Here is a 13,947-nt window from a genome sequence, read left to right on the forward strand (position 1 = left end):
AGTTGAAGCAGGGCCAAGCCCATTCCTCCTCCCATCGTAAGGCTGAGCATGGCATTCCACCATAGGGAATGGGCTCCAATAAGCTAGTTCATGCATCAGGGAGAGATTCTGGTCCCTCTGCCAAGAGCTCCTGCGATAGGCCAAGCAACACAACTTTCTTCCGCATGCAGAAGGCCTAGTTCAGTTACATGGAGACTCCACAACTGCAGGTCTAGAGTTCACAATTTTCACAACCTTGGTTCAGCTCTCTCTGTAGACTTCCTTCTCCCCTCTCTTGCTTATACTATAAACCCTTCTGTCTCTCTTTGACTGGATTCCCGGAGCTCGGTCTGGTGCTTGGTTGTGGATCTCTGCATCTGGTTCTATCAATTACTGTATGCAGGCTCTATGATGGTAGTTAGGATAGTCACCAATCTGACTACAGTGGAATCTACTTCACTCACCCTCTCCACTATTGCTAGGAGTCTTAACTTTGGTCATCCTTGTGGATTCCTGGGAATTTCCCTAGGACAAGTTTTCTCTCTTCAATTCAAAGAAAAATGGGCTATTTATTTCTTCCTCTAAGAAGAAATTTTATTTTGGGCAGAGAAGAAAAGGATAAGTCTCTTCTGGGGGATCAAGTTCAATTAGAAAACTGTCAGTTTTGAAGTGTTGGATTTTATTTTCCTGTTTTTATGCATGTAATATATATTGGAGGATAATGTGTGTGCATGCACCTGTATTTTTGTGTATGCGCAGAGTGTATGCTCATGCACATACTATGTTCCAATATTTATTTGGATATGTTTGATGGCAAAATATTGATAAATTAGATTAAGTATAAAAATTCACCAACTGAGATAACTTCATTAAAAAACTGTTTTATAGGACCAGACAATCATATTTACAGTGGATTAAACATAACAAAAATTACATTCTTCTGAATAGTTGGAAGAAGTTTTCTCTTGAAGAATCAAAATGAGGAACATGTTCAGTTTGAGATATAAAGATATTAACAGAAATAATCAAAAGTAAAAACAATTTCCACAAATGAAGGAAATTTAACTTTTGTAAACAAGCTTATGATATTTTTTATTCTATATTTGATGATGATTAACTTTGGAAAATTATGCAAAGTTATATTTACACCCACTAAGAACTATGGGGTTGCTCAGTTCAGCTTCCAAATTTATTATTGTAAGCAGGTTATACTCGAATAGTTACTTCATACTTATGTAATAAAAATGTTATATCTAAAAAAAAAAGACAGGAGAAAATTAAAGACAAGGCAATAGAAGAGATTCAGACATAAAGACCTCTAAATTGGTCATAGTGTTAGATAAAGTCGTAGGCTTGGGAGAGAGAAGAAAAAGAATATAGAAAGTCATAAAGTTAATGCTTTAATAAAAGGGTAAAGTCTTTTTTTGTGGGGGATTAACAGACCTTTAATTTCTTTTTAAAGAGAATTCACTACATGGCATTGTAAGGAAAAAGGAAAAAAATGGGGGTGGAGATACAGTTGTGTTTATTTCCATCTCATTTTAATACACCTTCCCAAGGAAGCAGAGAAGAAAACTTACCGAGAAAACATTCTATTTCTTTGGACTTGAGGATTCTAGTTGATCCTTTCATCTTATTTTCTCTATTCTTTCTTTTCCTCCTTTTCTCAATAAAAAAAATCATTCTTAAAAAAAATCAAATTGAAGATTTGGAGGGAAAATTTGTTAAGAAAAATGAGTTAGGGTGAAATAATAAAAAGTGGCCCATTGATCATTTTGGTTAGTGACTTAAAAAAAAGGGTAAAATCTTTAAGAGATAGAGTACAATAGTCATAGATTAAAAAAATAAGCCACATAAAAAAGGAAAATTCACAGAGAGTCGGAATTCTATATATTATTGGGTTTTCCTTGAATTTTTTTTAATGTAAAGGTGATAAGTACTGATGCACATCTCATTCTGTGGGCGTCTAAGATGAACCAGGATGTATATTATAAAGACATCTTGACTTCAGAATTTGGGACTAAGGATATGATGCTTTGAAAAAGAGGTCCTTCTTTTGTTTTCACAGAATATGTGATCCTGTGGATTGCTTCTAGACCAATACAGTATGATAGACCACGTCCTTTTGTAAGCTTGCTATGAACACCCTCAAAAACTTACTTTGCTCATCTGCCTACTGAGATAAACCTAGCATACAGGATATAATAGGAAAGACTTGATTAAGAGCACCAGATACAGCACAAAGCAGTTTGGAGAAAACAAAACTATGCCCATATTACCAAATATTGTTTATAAATGTTCGTTTACATTTAAAGGGGAATATGATATAGATATGAATAATCTGCATTGGTGTAAATCTTGATTTATTGATACAAGTCTAAGGTCAATTTTATCAAATGTATATGTATATTTCTGCTCTTGATTAAGGTATTGTGATTATGCAGTTCATTTAAAAATATGTATAATTAGGAAATATAGGTTGTTAATGGATAATCATCAATAATAATTAAGCTTATAGATCTGTTCATTAGATTTTCTAGATATATAGCAATATTACAGGTAGATAGGCATTCTTCATATCTTTCAAAGACTACAAAATATGGCATTTAATATGTTTTAATAGCTTAGGACTTTGCATGACAAAATGAAACACGTCTACTCCTGGCAGCACCAATCTACTTCAAGAGGAAGATGGGCATTGAAGAGGCTCCTTATAGAGTTGGTTATCCATTTCGGCAAGAAACTGCTCTTGCCTGAACTGGTGCATAAACTGGATACAAAGAACCCACAGAGAGAGGACTGGTGAACTTGCTTAAATGTGAGATGATCCTTCAGCGTTCCTGATTCATGAAAGAGTCTGGGAGACATTCTGCAGAACACAGAAGAAAGTGAATGAACTGTCTTTGAAATTTCCTGCTTCATGGAAAACTCTGCTGGATACTATGGGCCTGAAGGCCAAAGGTGGATGCTCCAACAGTACAGAAAAACTTTGCGTGACTGTCCAGGCAGCGAGTTGTCTCTGTCATTTCTAGAGTTTTGGAAGTTGCTTATTTCTCGTTTACTTAGGCAATACTATATCCTTCTGGAGTCTTTGATGGACTTGAAGAATAGATATAGTTATCATTTTCCTTTGTTATATTAAAAGATAAAATAGATATAAATATTGTAACTGTAATTCTTGCTTGATAACTGTTTTGTTATATGTAATTTTAATATGTTAACATGAAAGCCTTTCATTTTTGTTTCAACAGAAAAGGGGAAATGGTATAGGAGGTCCTACTATATTTGTGTTGCTTACATAGGTTGAATAAAGAAACTGCCTTGGAATTTTGATAGGGCTGCATTTTAGGTAAGAGGTAAAACAGAACTGAATGATGGGAAGAAGAGCAGAGTCAGGCAGACACTGTGGTTCTCCTTCCCAATATGGACGCTGGGTAGACTCATGCTGGTAAGTCACAGTAAAGTGGCAAAACACAATAATGGAGATGGGTTAAACTAATATGTGAGAGTTATCCAATAACAGGCTAGATAATGGTCATGCAGTAATTAAATTAATAAAATTTCTTCATTGTTATTTTGAGGTTTAAGCTAGCCAGGTGGCTGGACACAGCCCGATCCTTCATACTACACACGAAAAGTAGAAAAAGACAAGATCTTCTGAGTAATTTGAGAACCTTAGGATATTGTGAGAGGGATGAATGAGAGGGGAGAGGCAGGGACAGGAGAAGAGTAAAATGTAGAGGTCAATAAAAATCAATAAAAATTTTAAAAAGGTCTGTACTCAAGGTGTGGTACCTAGAAGGTGTTTCTCTGCTTATCAGGGCCACCTGGGAAACTCAGGCTGCCCAGTAGAAAGAAATATAGTTTAATTATCCCTGGTGACTCTAAGACAGCTGTTAGAACCATGGGAAACCACATCCACTTGCATGGGGAACAAACATATGACCAGACACATAAAACACAACAGGCCTGGAGCGAACCAGAAGCATTCTAAATACATTATGAACTCCTTTCCTTTAGGAAGATGTTGCTGAGAAATCAAATGTTGGGGTTCTCTTCTGGTAAAATTCTGAGTAAAAATACCCACAGTATCTTCCTTTTTGATTTCCTTTCATCCTATTTGGAGACAGAAAGTATCACCCAGAAACTTAGGTATTGTGATTTCTGCTTCTGAGATTTGAGTTCCTATAACCTTTTATCAAAATGATAGAAAGCGTTTTAGCATTAACACCTTCAAATTTCGATTCAACACAGCTAAAACCGCCTCCATATCGTAGCTTACTTTTCTCCTATTTCTTTCTTTATTTATTTAGGGGACAGGCTCTCACCATTTACCTTGACTGTCCTGGCACTCACACTGTAGACCAGACAGGCCTCGACCTCACAGAGATCTACCCCCCTTTTTTTGAGTACTGGGATTAAAGACATATTTCACCAATAGAGACCAGACTTTTTCAATTTTTTTCGGATTATTTTAAACGTTTTTATGTTTCTAAAAAAATGGGAATAGGGATGAGAATAACAAACAAGATCTCACCACTGAATATTTCATTGTGACCACACAGCCTTATCATTGAAGTTCAGGAAGTAAACATCTGTATTCCACATAGTTTATTTCAATCTAAACAAAGCTAAGGTTTGTTCTAACTTCCACATTTACTCTGGAGCCCATTCGTCTCCTTCAGCATCCAAGAAAATCACACATTCTACATAGCTATGTGAGCTGGCACACAGGGACATCACAGGACACTGGGCTGCAAAGCTGGACCTCTGAGGATGCAGGCGTCCATCCCCACTTTCTCACAGGTCATCATCCTCATCCTGGAGGGAAGACATTTGAGCAACCTCTAAATCATAGGTGCACTGTGCTGCCAAAGCTGGTCCATAACCAGCTCACATGAGGTGGGGCAAGAGCAGGCATGGCAACAAACTCCAACTTAGAATCTCCAGTGAGCTTTTTGGCTTGCAAGAAAAAGGGCTTTTCAAATTTGTCCTTACTTAAGCAGAAATGTCTCTGAACTTAAGATTTTTCTTTAAATGGAAGACATGACATTATGCGTTCATTTTCCTCTTGAATAGACATATTGTAGCCACACAACACAATGGGGATATTTTCACTCACATATACCCATTATCTATGCCAATTAGGTTTGTTTTCACAAGTAAATCTTGTTCCCACAGCAAACATTATAATGGAATACTAGGCTTGGGGGCAGTGGCCATCATGCAGGCCCCAAACTTCTCCTGGCCAGCTGTGTCTCACACATCAAACTTGATAGCTCCTCTGTTGATATGGAACACAAGGGTGAACCTCCACACCCAGGGTTACTACATACTTCTTCTCAAAGTTGCCAATCAAGTGACAATTATGAATGTTGTCTTTCTGATGTATCTGTCATCCACCAGGATGAGAGAATGGGACCTGCAGTTCTCCCTGTCCCTGAACTTTGTTTAGACTCCTGGGGATTGAATGAAAGAAGTAATGCCTATAGAGGCAGCAAGCAGATTAATTTCGGAGAGATCATCCACTAGCTTCAGATCTACCTCACAATTCTGCTTTTTCATTATATTACTTTTCTTTTTTTCTTTTTTTTAATTTTTTAATGAGAAAAGGAAGAAAATAAACAAGTTTCCACCTCCTCCCAGCCTCCCATTTCCCTCCCCCTCCTCCCACCCTTCTCTCCCTCCTCCCATCCTTCTCCCCCTCCTCCCACTCCCCTCCCCGTCCCTCTCAAGTCCAAAGAGCAGTCAGGGTTCCCTGCCCTGTGGTAAGTCCTAGGTCCTCCCCCCTCTGTCCATATCTAGGAAGGTGAACATCCAAACTGGCTAGGCTCCCACAAAGCCAGCACATTGCATAGGATCAAAACCCTGTGCCATTGTCCTTGGCGTCTCATCAGCCCTCATTGTTCGCCATGTTCAGAGAGTCCAGTTTTAACCCATGCTTTTTCGGTCACAGTCCAGCTGGCCTTGGTGAGCTCCCAGTAGATCAGCTCCACTGTCTCAATGGGTGGGTGCACCCCTTGTGGTCCCGACATCTTTGCTCATGTTCTCCCTCCTTCTGCTCCTCACTGGGACCTTGGGAGCTCAGTCCAGTGCTCCAGTGTTGGTCTCTGCCTCTATCTCCATCCATCACCAGATGAAGGTTCTATGATGATATGCAAGATATTCGTCAGTATTTCCATAGGCTAGGGTCATTTCTGGTTCCCTATCCTCAGCTGCCCAAGGAACTAACTGGGGACATCGCCTTGGGCTCCTGGGAGCCACTCTAGGTTCAAGTCTTTTGCCAACCCTAAGGTGGCTCCCTTACCTAAGAATTGTGCTTCCGTGCTCCCCTATCCTACCTTCCTTTATCCCAATGTTCCTTTTTCCCCAAGTTTCCGCCCATTCTCCCCTTCTCCCTTTTCTCTCCCCATCTCCCCTTACCCCCTTCACATCCCACCAACAAGATTCCAATTTTCTCCCCGGCAACTTTGTCTACTTCCCATAGCCAAGAGGATAACTATATGTTTTTCCTTTGGTTCAACTTCTTACTTAGCTTCTTTAGGATCACCAATTGTAGACTCCGTGACCCTTATTTATGGCTAGAAACCAATTATGAGTGAGTACATCCCATATTCATCTATTTGGGTCTGGGTTACCTCACTCAGGATAGTGTTTTCTATTTCCATCCATTTGCATGCAAAATTTGAGAAATCATTGTTTTTCACCGCAGCGTAGTACTCTAATGTGTAGATATTCCACACTTTCTTCATCCATTTTCCATTGAGGGTCATCTAGGTTGTTTCCAGGTTCTGGCTATTACAAATAATACTGCTATGAACATGTTTGAACAAATGCTCTTGTCATATGATAGGGCATCTCTTGGGTATATTCCCAGGAGTGGTATTGCTGGGTCCAGGGGTAGGTTGATCCCGAATTTCCTGAGAAAAGAGCAAACTGATTTCCACAGTGGTTGCACAAGTCTGCATTCCCACCAGCAATGGATGAGGGAACCACTTCCTCCACAGCCTCTCCAGCAAAGGCTATCATTGGAGTTTTTTATTTTAGCCATTCTGACAGGTGTAAGATGATATCTCAAAGTTGTTTTGATTTGCATTTCCCTGATTGCTAAGGAGGTTGAGCATGACCTTAAGTGTCTTTTGGCCATTTGAATTTCCTCTGCTGAGAATTCTCTGTTCAGTTCAGTGCCCCATTCTTTAATTGGGTTAATTAGCATTTTAAAGTCTAGTTTCCTGAGTTCTCTATATATTTTGGAGATCAGACCTTTTTCTGTTGCGGGGTTGGTGAAGATCTTCTCCCAGTCAGTAGGTTGCCTTTTTGTCTTGGTGTTTTATTACTTTTCAATAAGCCATTTCATTTATGAAGATCTGGAACTTTCCACATCATGTATCCAGGATGTTCCAAGAGTTTTCAGAATATTCCTGACTTCATACATCAACCATATATTTAGGAATGTGGTTGAGAAGTGATTCTGTACAAAACAGCAAAAATGATTCAGAAAAGAACTGAAAGTCCAACATACCGTGAGGAAGCAAGGCTTTTTCTCATGAAAGTAAGTGTGGTTTACTATCTGGAAATCTGTTAATAATTCCACGCTGTTAATAGGTTAGGGAGGAAAACTGCATGACCGTCTCTGTGAATGTTGAATACACACTTTTACGGTACTACACATCATTTCCTAGTAAAAACTGACATGGAATTATGAAAGCTGTCCAACGCAAGGAACACAAAGAAACATCGAAGGGAAGCACTGAATTTAATGGCAGAATTAAAGAGGCCTCCCCAGCGATGACAACTCCAAGTGGCCTCTGAACCTGAGATTGGCCAGGATGAGACTGCATTCCTAGCCTAAGCAATAAGATAAGACAAAGAAACACAAGATTCAAATATTTGAGGGAGAGGAACAAACATTATGGTTATTTGAGGAGGACAAAACTGATTGGATAAACAACATAGCAAGATAACCTATTAATAGGTTTGTGCCTTTTTGGTTTTTCTTTTTAACTATTTTTATTATGAAGCTCTGGGCACAAGGAAATATGCAGACGTAAGGGTGTAAGTGTTTGTTACTCTAACAATTTCCAGAGATAGTCAAGGGTAAAGAGAAGGGATTTACTTTAGTTTCCATTTTAAAGGCTTTTAGTTCTGATTGATTGTGTTCACTGTTTTGTGCCTGTGGTGAGGTAGCCCCTTGTGGTGGCAGCACATGACAAGCCCTTCACCTCACTGTCCAGATATGAGAAAGAAGAGGACAGATTGGGCTCTCAGTGTCTCACTCCAGGGCAGCATGCCTATGGAAATCTTCCCTCTAGTCTCCATTTCTTATAGGTCCCCCCTACTACCCAAAGCACCATGGGCTGGAGACCCACCCTTTAACACAGGGGCCTGCTGAGGATATTACAGATGCACATTACCATAGCAGCCGATAAGGTCAATTCAGTCTACAGCAAGCTTTTTAACAAACCTGGAAATAATGACAGATGGGAGATGTCAAGGCCAGTGCTGTGGTTTCACCCACCCAAAACTCAGCATGGTAGTGTTGTCAGCAGTGCCTTAGGGAAGGATACAGGGACTACACTGCTCATCTGGAGAGCAGGTGGATATAAAGGTAGTCCAGGCTCTCAACTGACTCTACTGCTTCCTCATCGCCATGTGATCTCCCTCCCAAGAACTCCTGCTACTGATAGGGCCAGAGGATCACGTGATAGGCCAAGCATATGGGGTTCAACCAATATAGGTTTTGACCCTCCAAAACCTGCAATTGTACCAAATTTCTTCTTATAAATTATTCAGCCTTGGGTATTTTATCCAACAACATGAAGCAAACTAAGATAGCAAATGTAAAAAAAGTCATGCAACCACTTTGAAAATCAGTGTGGTGGTTTATCAGAAAACTGGGAGTCAACCTACCACAGGATCCAGCAATTCCACTCTTGGAAATATACCCAAGAGATACCCAATCAATGGAAGAATGGATAAAGAAGGTATGGCGCACGCACGCACACACATACACACACACACACACACACACACACACACACACACACGAGTATTACTCGGTGGTACAAGAAAATGACATCATGATTTTTCATGCAAATGGATAGAAATAGAAAACACTATCCTGAGTGAGGTAACCCAGACCCAAAAAGATGAATATGGTGTGTACTCACTCATTAGTGGATACTAGCCAATATCAAAGGACATTGAGCATATAGTTTGCGAGCCTATAAGAGCTAAGTAATAAGGTGAACCCAAAGAAAAACATGTATAGATCCTCTGTTGTAAGGAGCTGAGGGGCTGCAATCCTACAACCCAGCTCTTGACCGCCTGGCTAGCTTATGACCCATAATAACGATACACAAACTGTATGCATATAAACACTGCTTGGCCGATTTTTATTAATGTGTGTAGCACCACTTGCGCATACCAGGAAGATTCTAGCCTATGTCCATCTTGGGTTGGAGCTTCATTGCATCTGCCCTGGAGAGCAGTGGCATGGCATCTGTGCTCACTTCCTCTTCTTCTCAGCATTCTGTTCTGTTTACTCCACCCACCTATGTTCTAACCTATCAGGCCATGCAGTTTATTAATTAACCAATGAAAGCAACACTAAAACAGAAGGAACTACCACACCAGGTTGAGGCCACTGGATATGATGGTGAATTTGAAGTAGGACACAGATCAGGATTCTTAACCTCTTCAACTCTTTCCTATGTGCCTCCAGGCGGGTGTTGGCTCCCAAAACGATGCAGCTTCCTTCTGGAAGTTTCATCCACAGTCATGACCACAGCTCCAGTTCTACTCTTGATATTTCGACCAATCACAAGGGGCTTCTTCAGCATCCAGAACAGTCTTGGTACTGCCTGAACACTGCAATGTTTCTGTTGTTGTCATTAGCTGTGAATGTCTGGGTGCCCAAGTGTCAAAGGGGTGACTCCTATACTATCCACCTGCCTGAAGACACTGGCCTGCCTCCAGAAATGGCTGTGATGTGGTGAGGACCATTGTTCAAGTGGTAGGGCACATTTCTCTTATACACAAAAGGCTGGGTTAGATCCCACACACTGCAAGGACCAGGTAAAGTCCCAGCAGTCAGGAGTTAGAGGCAGGAGCCTCCACCATGCAGTTGAGTGGTATTCAGCCTTCCCAGTTATGTGACCTATGATATACTTCCTCATGCTGTGCCATCCCGGTACTGAAATAATTTCCTTGTAACTTAACAAATGAAAATTTTAAATTTACAAATGAATTATAGTATAAATATCTGTGATTTGAATGGGCATAGGTATGAACCCAGGTAGAGAATCCCAGAAATAGTAACTTCAAGGCCAATGTGGAATAAAATGAGAATCTGTCTAAAACCCAAAACCAAACCAAAGATGCTCCCTCCTCTACCCAAAGACAGAGACCTCCCTGTCAGGTAACCTCAGGCCCTCAGACACAAGATAAATGGGGTTATTTTCTCTAGTGCCCTCTGGCTTCACTGCTCTGAGACTCAGACACCTCACACACCATTGGTTGTGTCCAAGACCCAGATTCTTCTGATCCTCAGTGACCACAGAATGTGAAGACGGTTGTCCTCTGTAGGGTTGCCTTAAGAGAATGACATGGGGGAAAGATTGGTCAAGGTTTTCCATAAGGCCTAAATGTTATTTCTGTCACTGGTTGCATCACTCCTGACCTCTGCTTGGTGTGCCCAGGGAGTCACTGGGGAATCATGGGGACATATTCCAGCCTGACATTTTCCACTGCATGGTGAACATTCCTGACGATCTAGAGGGAAGAGAGCAGAGATGCCAAACCCTAAGTTCTCCAGGGACACCTGCCCCAGGATTTGGGGGGCAGCTGCTAGACATGTCTCCATTCGGGATCTTATTATCTATTACTGTTTCCTTTGCCTTTCCCTGTATACAACACTGAAGGGTGAAGCTACTGGTGGCCTCCAGGAGAACAAGCACCATGCACACAGGATGCCACCTGATCTCCTTCACCATCAGTACTGCCATCAGGAGCTTCACAAAGGCACCTGTGGCCCAACTGCAAAAGGGCAAGTGGTTGACATTCACTGGGCATTGACCCACGGTTTCCACCTGTACCTGGAAATTTGGGGCTTAAAGCAGTGTGACACCAAACTTGATTAAAGAAGCTGGGAATAAGTGTGAAAAGTTGGAAATTGCTTTTTTATTAATAAACAATATATTTTAAACAATATTGAACATAAATAATGGGTAAACTTGGAAAATTATGGTACTAAGAACAAGAATAAATAACATCAAGATAGCAAAACCAAAACCAAATGAACCATAAGCAAAAATCTGAAACAAAAATAAAGCTATTTAACATTTAATACTGCATATTGATAGTACCTACTACACAATAGTGAACATAAACAGTGGATAAACTTTGAAAATTATGGTACTAATAACAAGAATAAATAACATCAAAATAGCAAAACCAAAACCAAATGAACCATAAACAAAATTCTGAAACAAAAAGCAAACAAAAATAAAGCCAATTAGCATTTATCACTGCATATTGATAGCACCTACTACACCCACTACAGGCAAGTGCTTGCCTAAGAGACATGCTAGTGAGGTAGTCACAATTTTAATGGTCTCTTCAAGATTCCTGGGTCCGTTCAACATAGGAGGTTCTATGTCATGTTATCCCAAGGCAGAGTCCACTTGCTGGTAAATGTAGTCTTCTGAGAAATTTTTGTCTCAGGATTTCTGTATCTCAAGTATATTTTTGATGTGTTCTTCTCTTCTCAAGAACTGAGTCACAGTCACATGAATCACATTAGGTGTGATCACCTGTAGGTGAGCTGGAATTTCCCTCACTGGTGTGTTCACACCTGAAGGCGGTGTCTTTTTATCTTGATCCCAATGTGAAGAACATGTGTAGAAGGTGTTTGTGGCTTACGTTGGCTTCCTCAGGTCTCTCAAGTGGTATGATCAAAATAATAATAATAATAATAATCTAGGCCCAGAAGCAACCATGCTAGGTCACTGGCTAGGCAAAATCAGAACCTATGACACAAGGGTAACCAAAATTGAAGAAGAATATGTGTCCTTAGAATTCAGTATTGCTGTGGATGGGACTCAGCACCTAGTTCTTCCTGGAGATCCTTCTGCTGGTGGCTCTCGTCCTGGGCAGTGGCCTGTTCCAGATGAGTCTGCGGAGCTTTAGACCTGGATGAGAAAAGCAGTTAAGAAAAACAGGCCAATGGGGATCTGCCACGTTAGCTGAAGATGCTTCCTCAATCCACCTCAGCTCTGCTTGATAGTGAATTTAATCTTGTGACTAATGTCATTGTTGGTACTCACACGGATTAAGATCCCAGAGTGATGGGCCTAAAACTTATCTCAGTCTTAAACACAAATTATAATTTCAAATAAACACAGTTGGTGTCCATTTTACTAGAAAGAATAGGGTATTCTTCTATAATTCAGGGATTTCATTTTGTAAACAGCAACAGCATATTGACACTATAGTCAACAGCACATGAGAAATGCATGAGTTGTACATGAGCTATTCATAATTTTATAGATAGCCTTAAACTGCCTGCGTCTTAGGTCCCTGTAAAGGGCGTGAGGCTAGCTCAGTCCTCATGCCCAGAAGGAACCTTGAACATGAACAACATGCAGATAGAGCCTGTCGTGGTAGAGCAGCGTTTCCTGTGATGTGTGCCTGAGAACGTTGTCCCTGTCGGGGCTCTGGGACCAAATAGAAACTGGTCCTTTCCTAAGGACTAGAGCAGGGAATCCGCATCCTGGCTTTGGGAGTTGGTTACAGAACACACCCGAGAAGGTTCTGATCTTCCCTACAGCTGAGTATCTGTCTGGGTTCATCCTGGGAAGTCCTTAACCAATTCTATCCAGAGAGCACTTTTCACAGCAAATGGGCAAATGTTATAGAGAGCAGTGTCAAAGGTGGAAATCTCTTATACACATGGGACTTTTCTAAATAAAAACGAGAATTCTACCATGAACTGTGGTGTACAACTTTAAACCCAATATCTTGGAAGCCTGAAACAGGCAGCTCTCTGTGAGTTCAAGGAAAGCCTTGGGAGAACTAAGTGTTCAGAAGGGAGGTATAGAGACTAAATTCTATAGACACACTGAGTATCAAATATAATATATACTGGAGAGAATTTCTTGTCGACTGGACAAGCTCAAATCTCTGAGGTCTTCTGTTTCCTGCTCTAGCTTGTAGCCTAAAGATGGACAGAATTGATATTAATCCCAAATCCATGGGCCCCACTTGGCTCTACCTCCTCTCCCCAGTCTGGCTCCTACCTCATCTGAGAGACCTGAAAGTGATGCTGCAGCTTTTGGACCAAGTGCTTTTCCTGTATGACCATTTCCCTCTGCTTCTGCAGGAACTGAAAGCTTTCTTCCAATCTCTTAAGCTCCTGTTGATGAGAAAATTGTGTTCTTTCATGGGGGTTATAGACAGTCATACATATCTAAGCACAAGGAACGGATCCCAATAACTTGTTAGTCAGCTAGGCTTGCTAAACAAAAGCATCTGGGGAAGCAAGAACCCCTGGTTTCTGGTACAGACTGATAGAAACACAGTGGTCTCCACGTGAAAATTCACATGTTTGATGCACCCCAAAACCTATATCCTTACACTACTACACACACATGCGCGTGCACATACACACACATGAAAAAACACACGCGTGCACTCACACTCAAACCCACAAAGAGCAAGTGTTAAAGAGAAATATGAAAAAAGGGAGGTCGTAGAAAAACACATCACGGTCAATGAACAGTTGAGTTTAGAATAACTATAGCAGTTCTTTCAGAAAAGTCTCACAACTCAGCCATAATTCCTTGGGGACTAAAATTATTGTGAGAAAAGTGAATTTCTTAGACTATATTGATGTGATTACAGAAATTCTTCTGCTATAGGACCAAATCTCCCACCTTCCACCACCAGCTTGTCCAAAGCCCCGAGATG

This window comes from Microtus oregoni, unplaced genomic scaffold (genome assembly GCF_018167655.1).
Source record: "Microtus oregoni isolate MIOR12 unplaced genomic scaffold, Mior012 000000F_ref0000247, whole genome shotgun sequence".
NCBI classification, from domain to species: Eukaryota; Metazoa; Chordata; class Mammalia; order Rodentia; family Cricetidae; genus Microtus; species Microtus oregoni.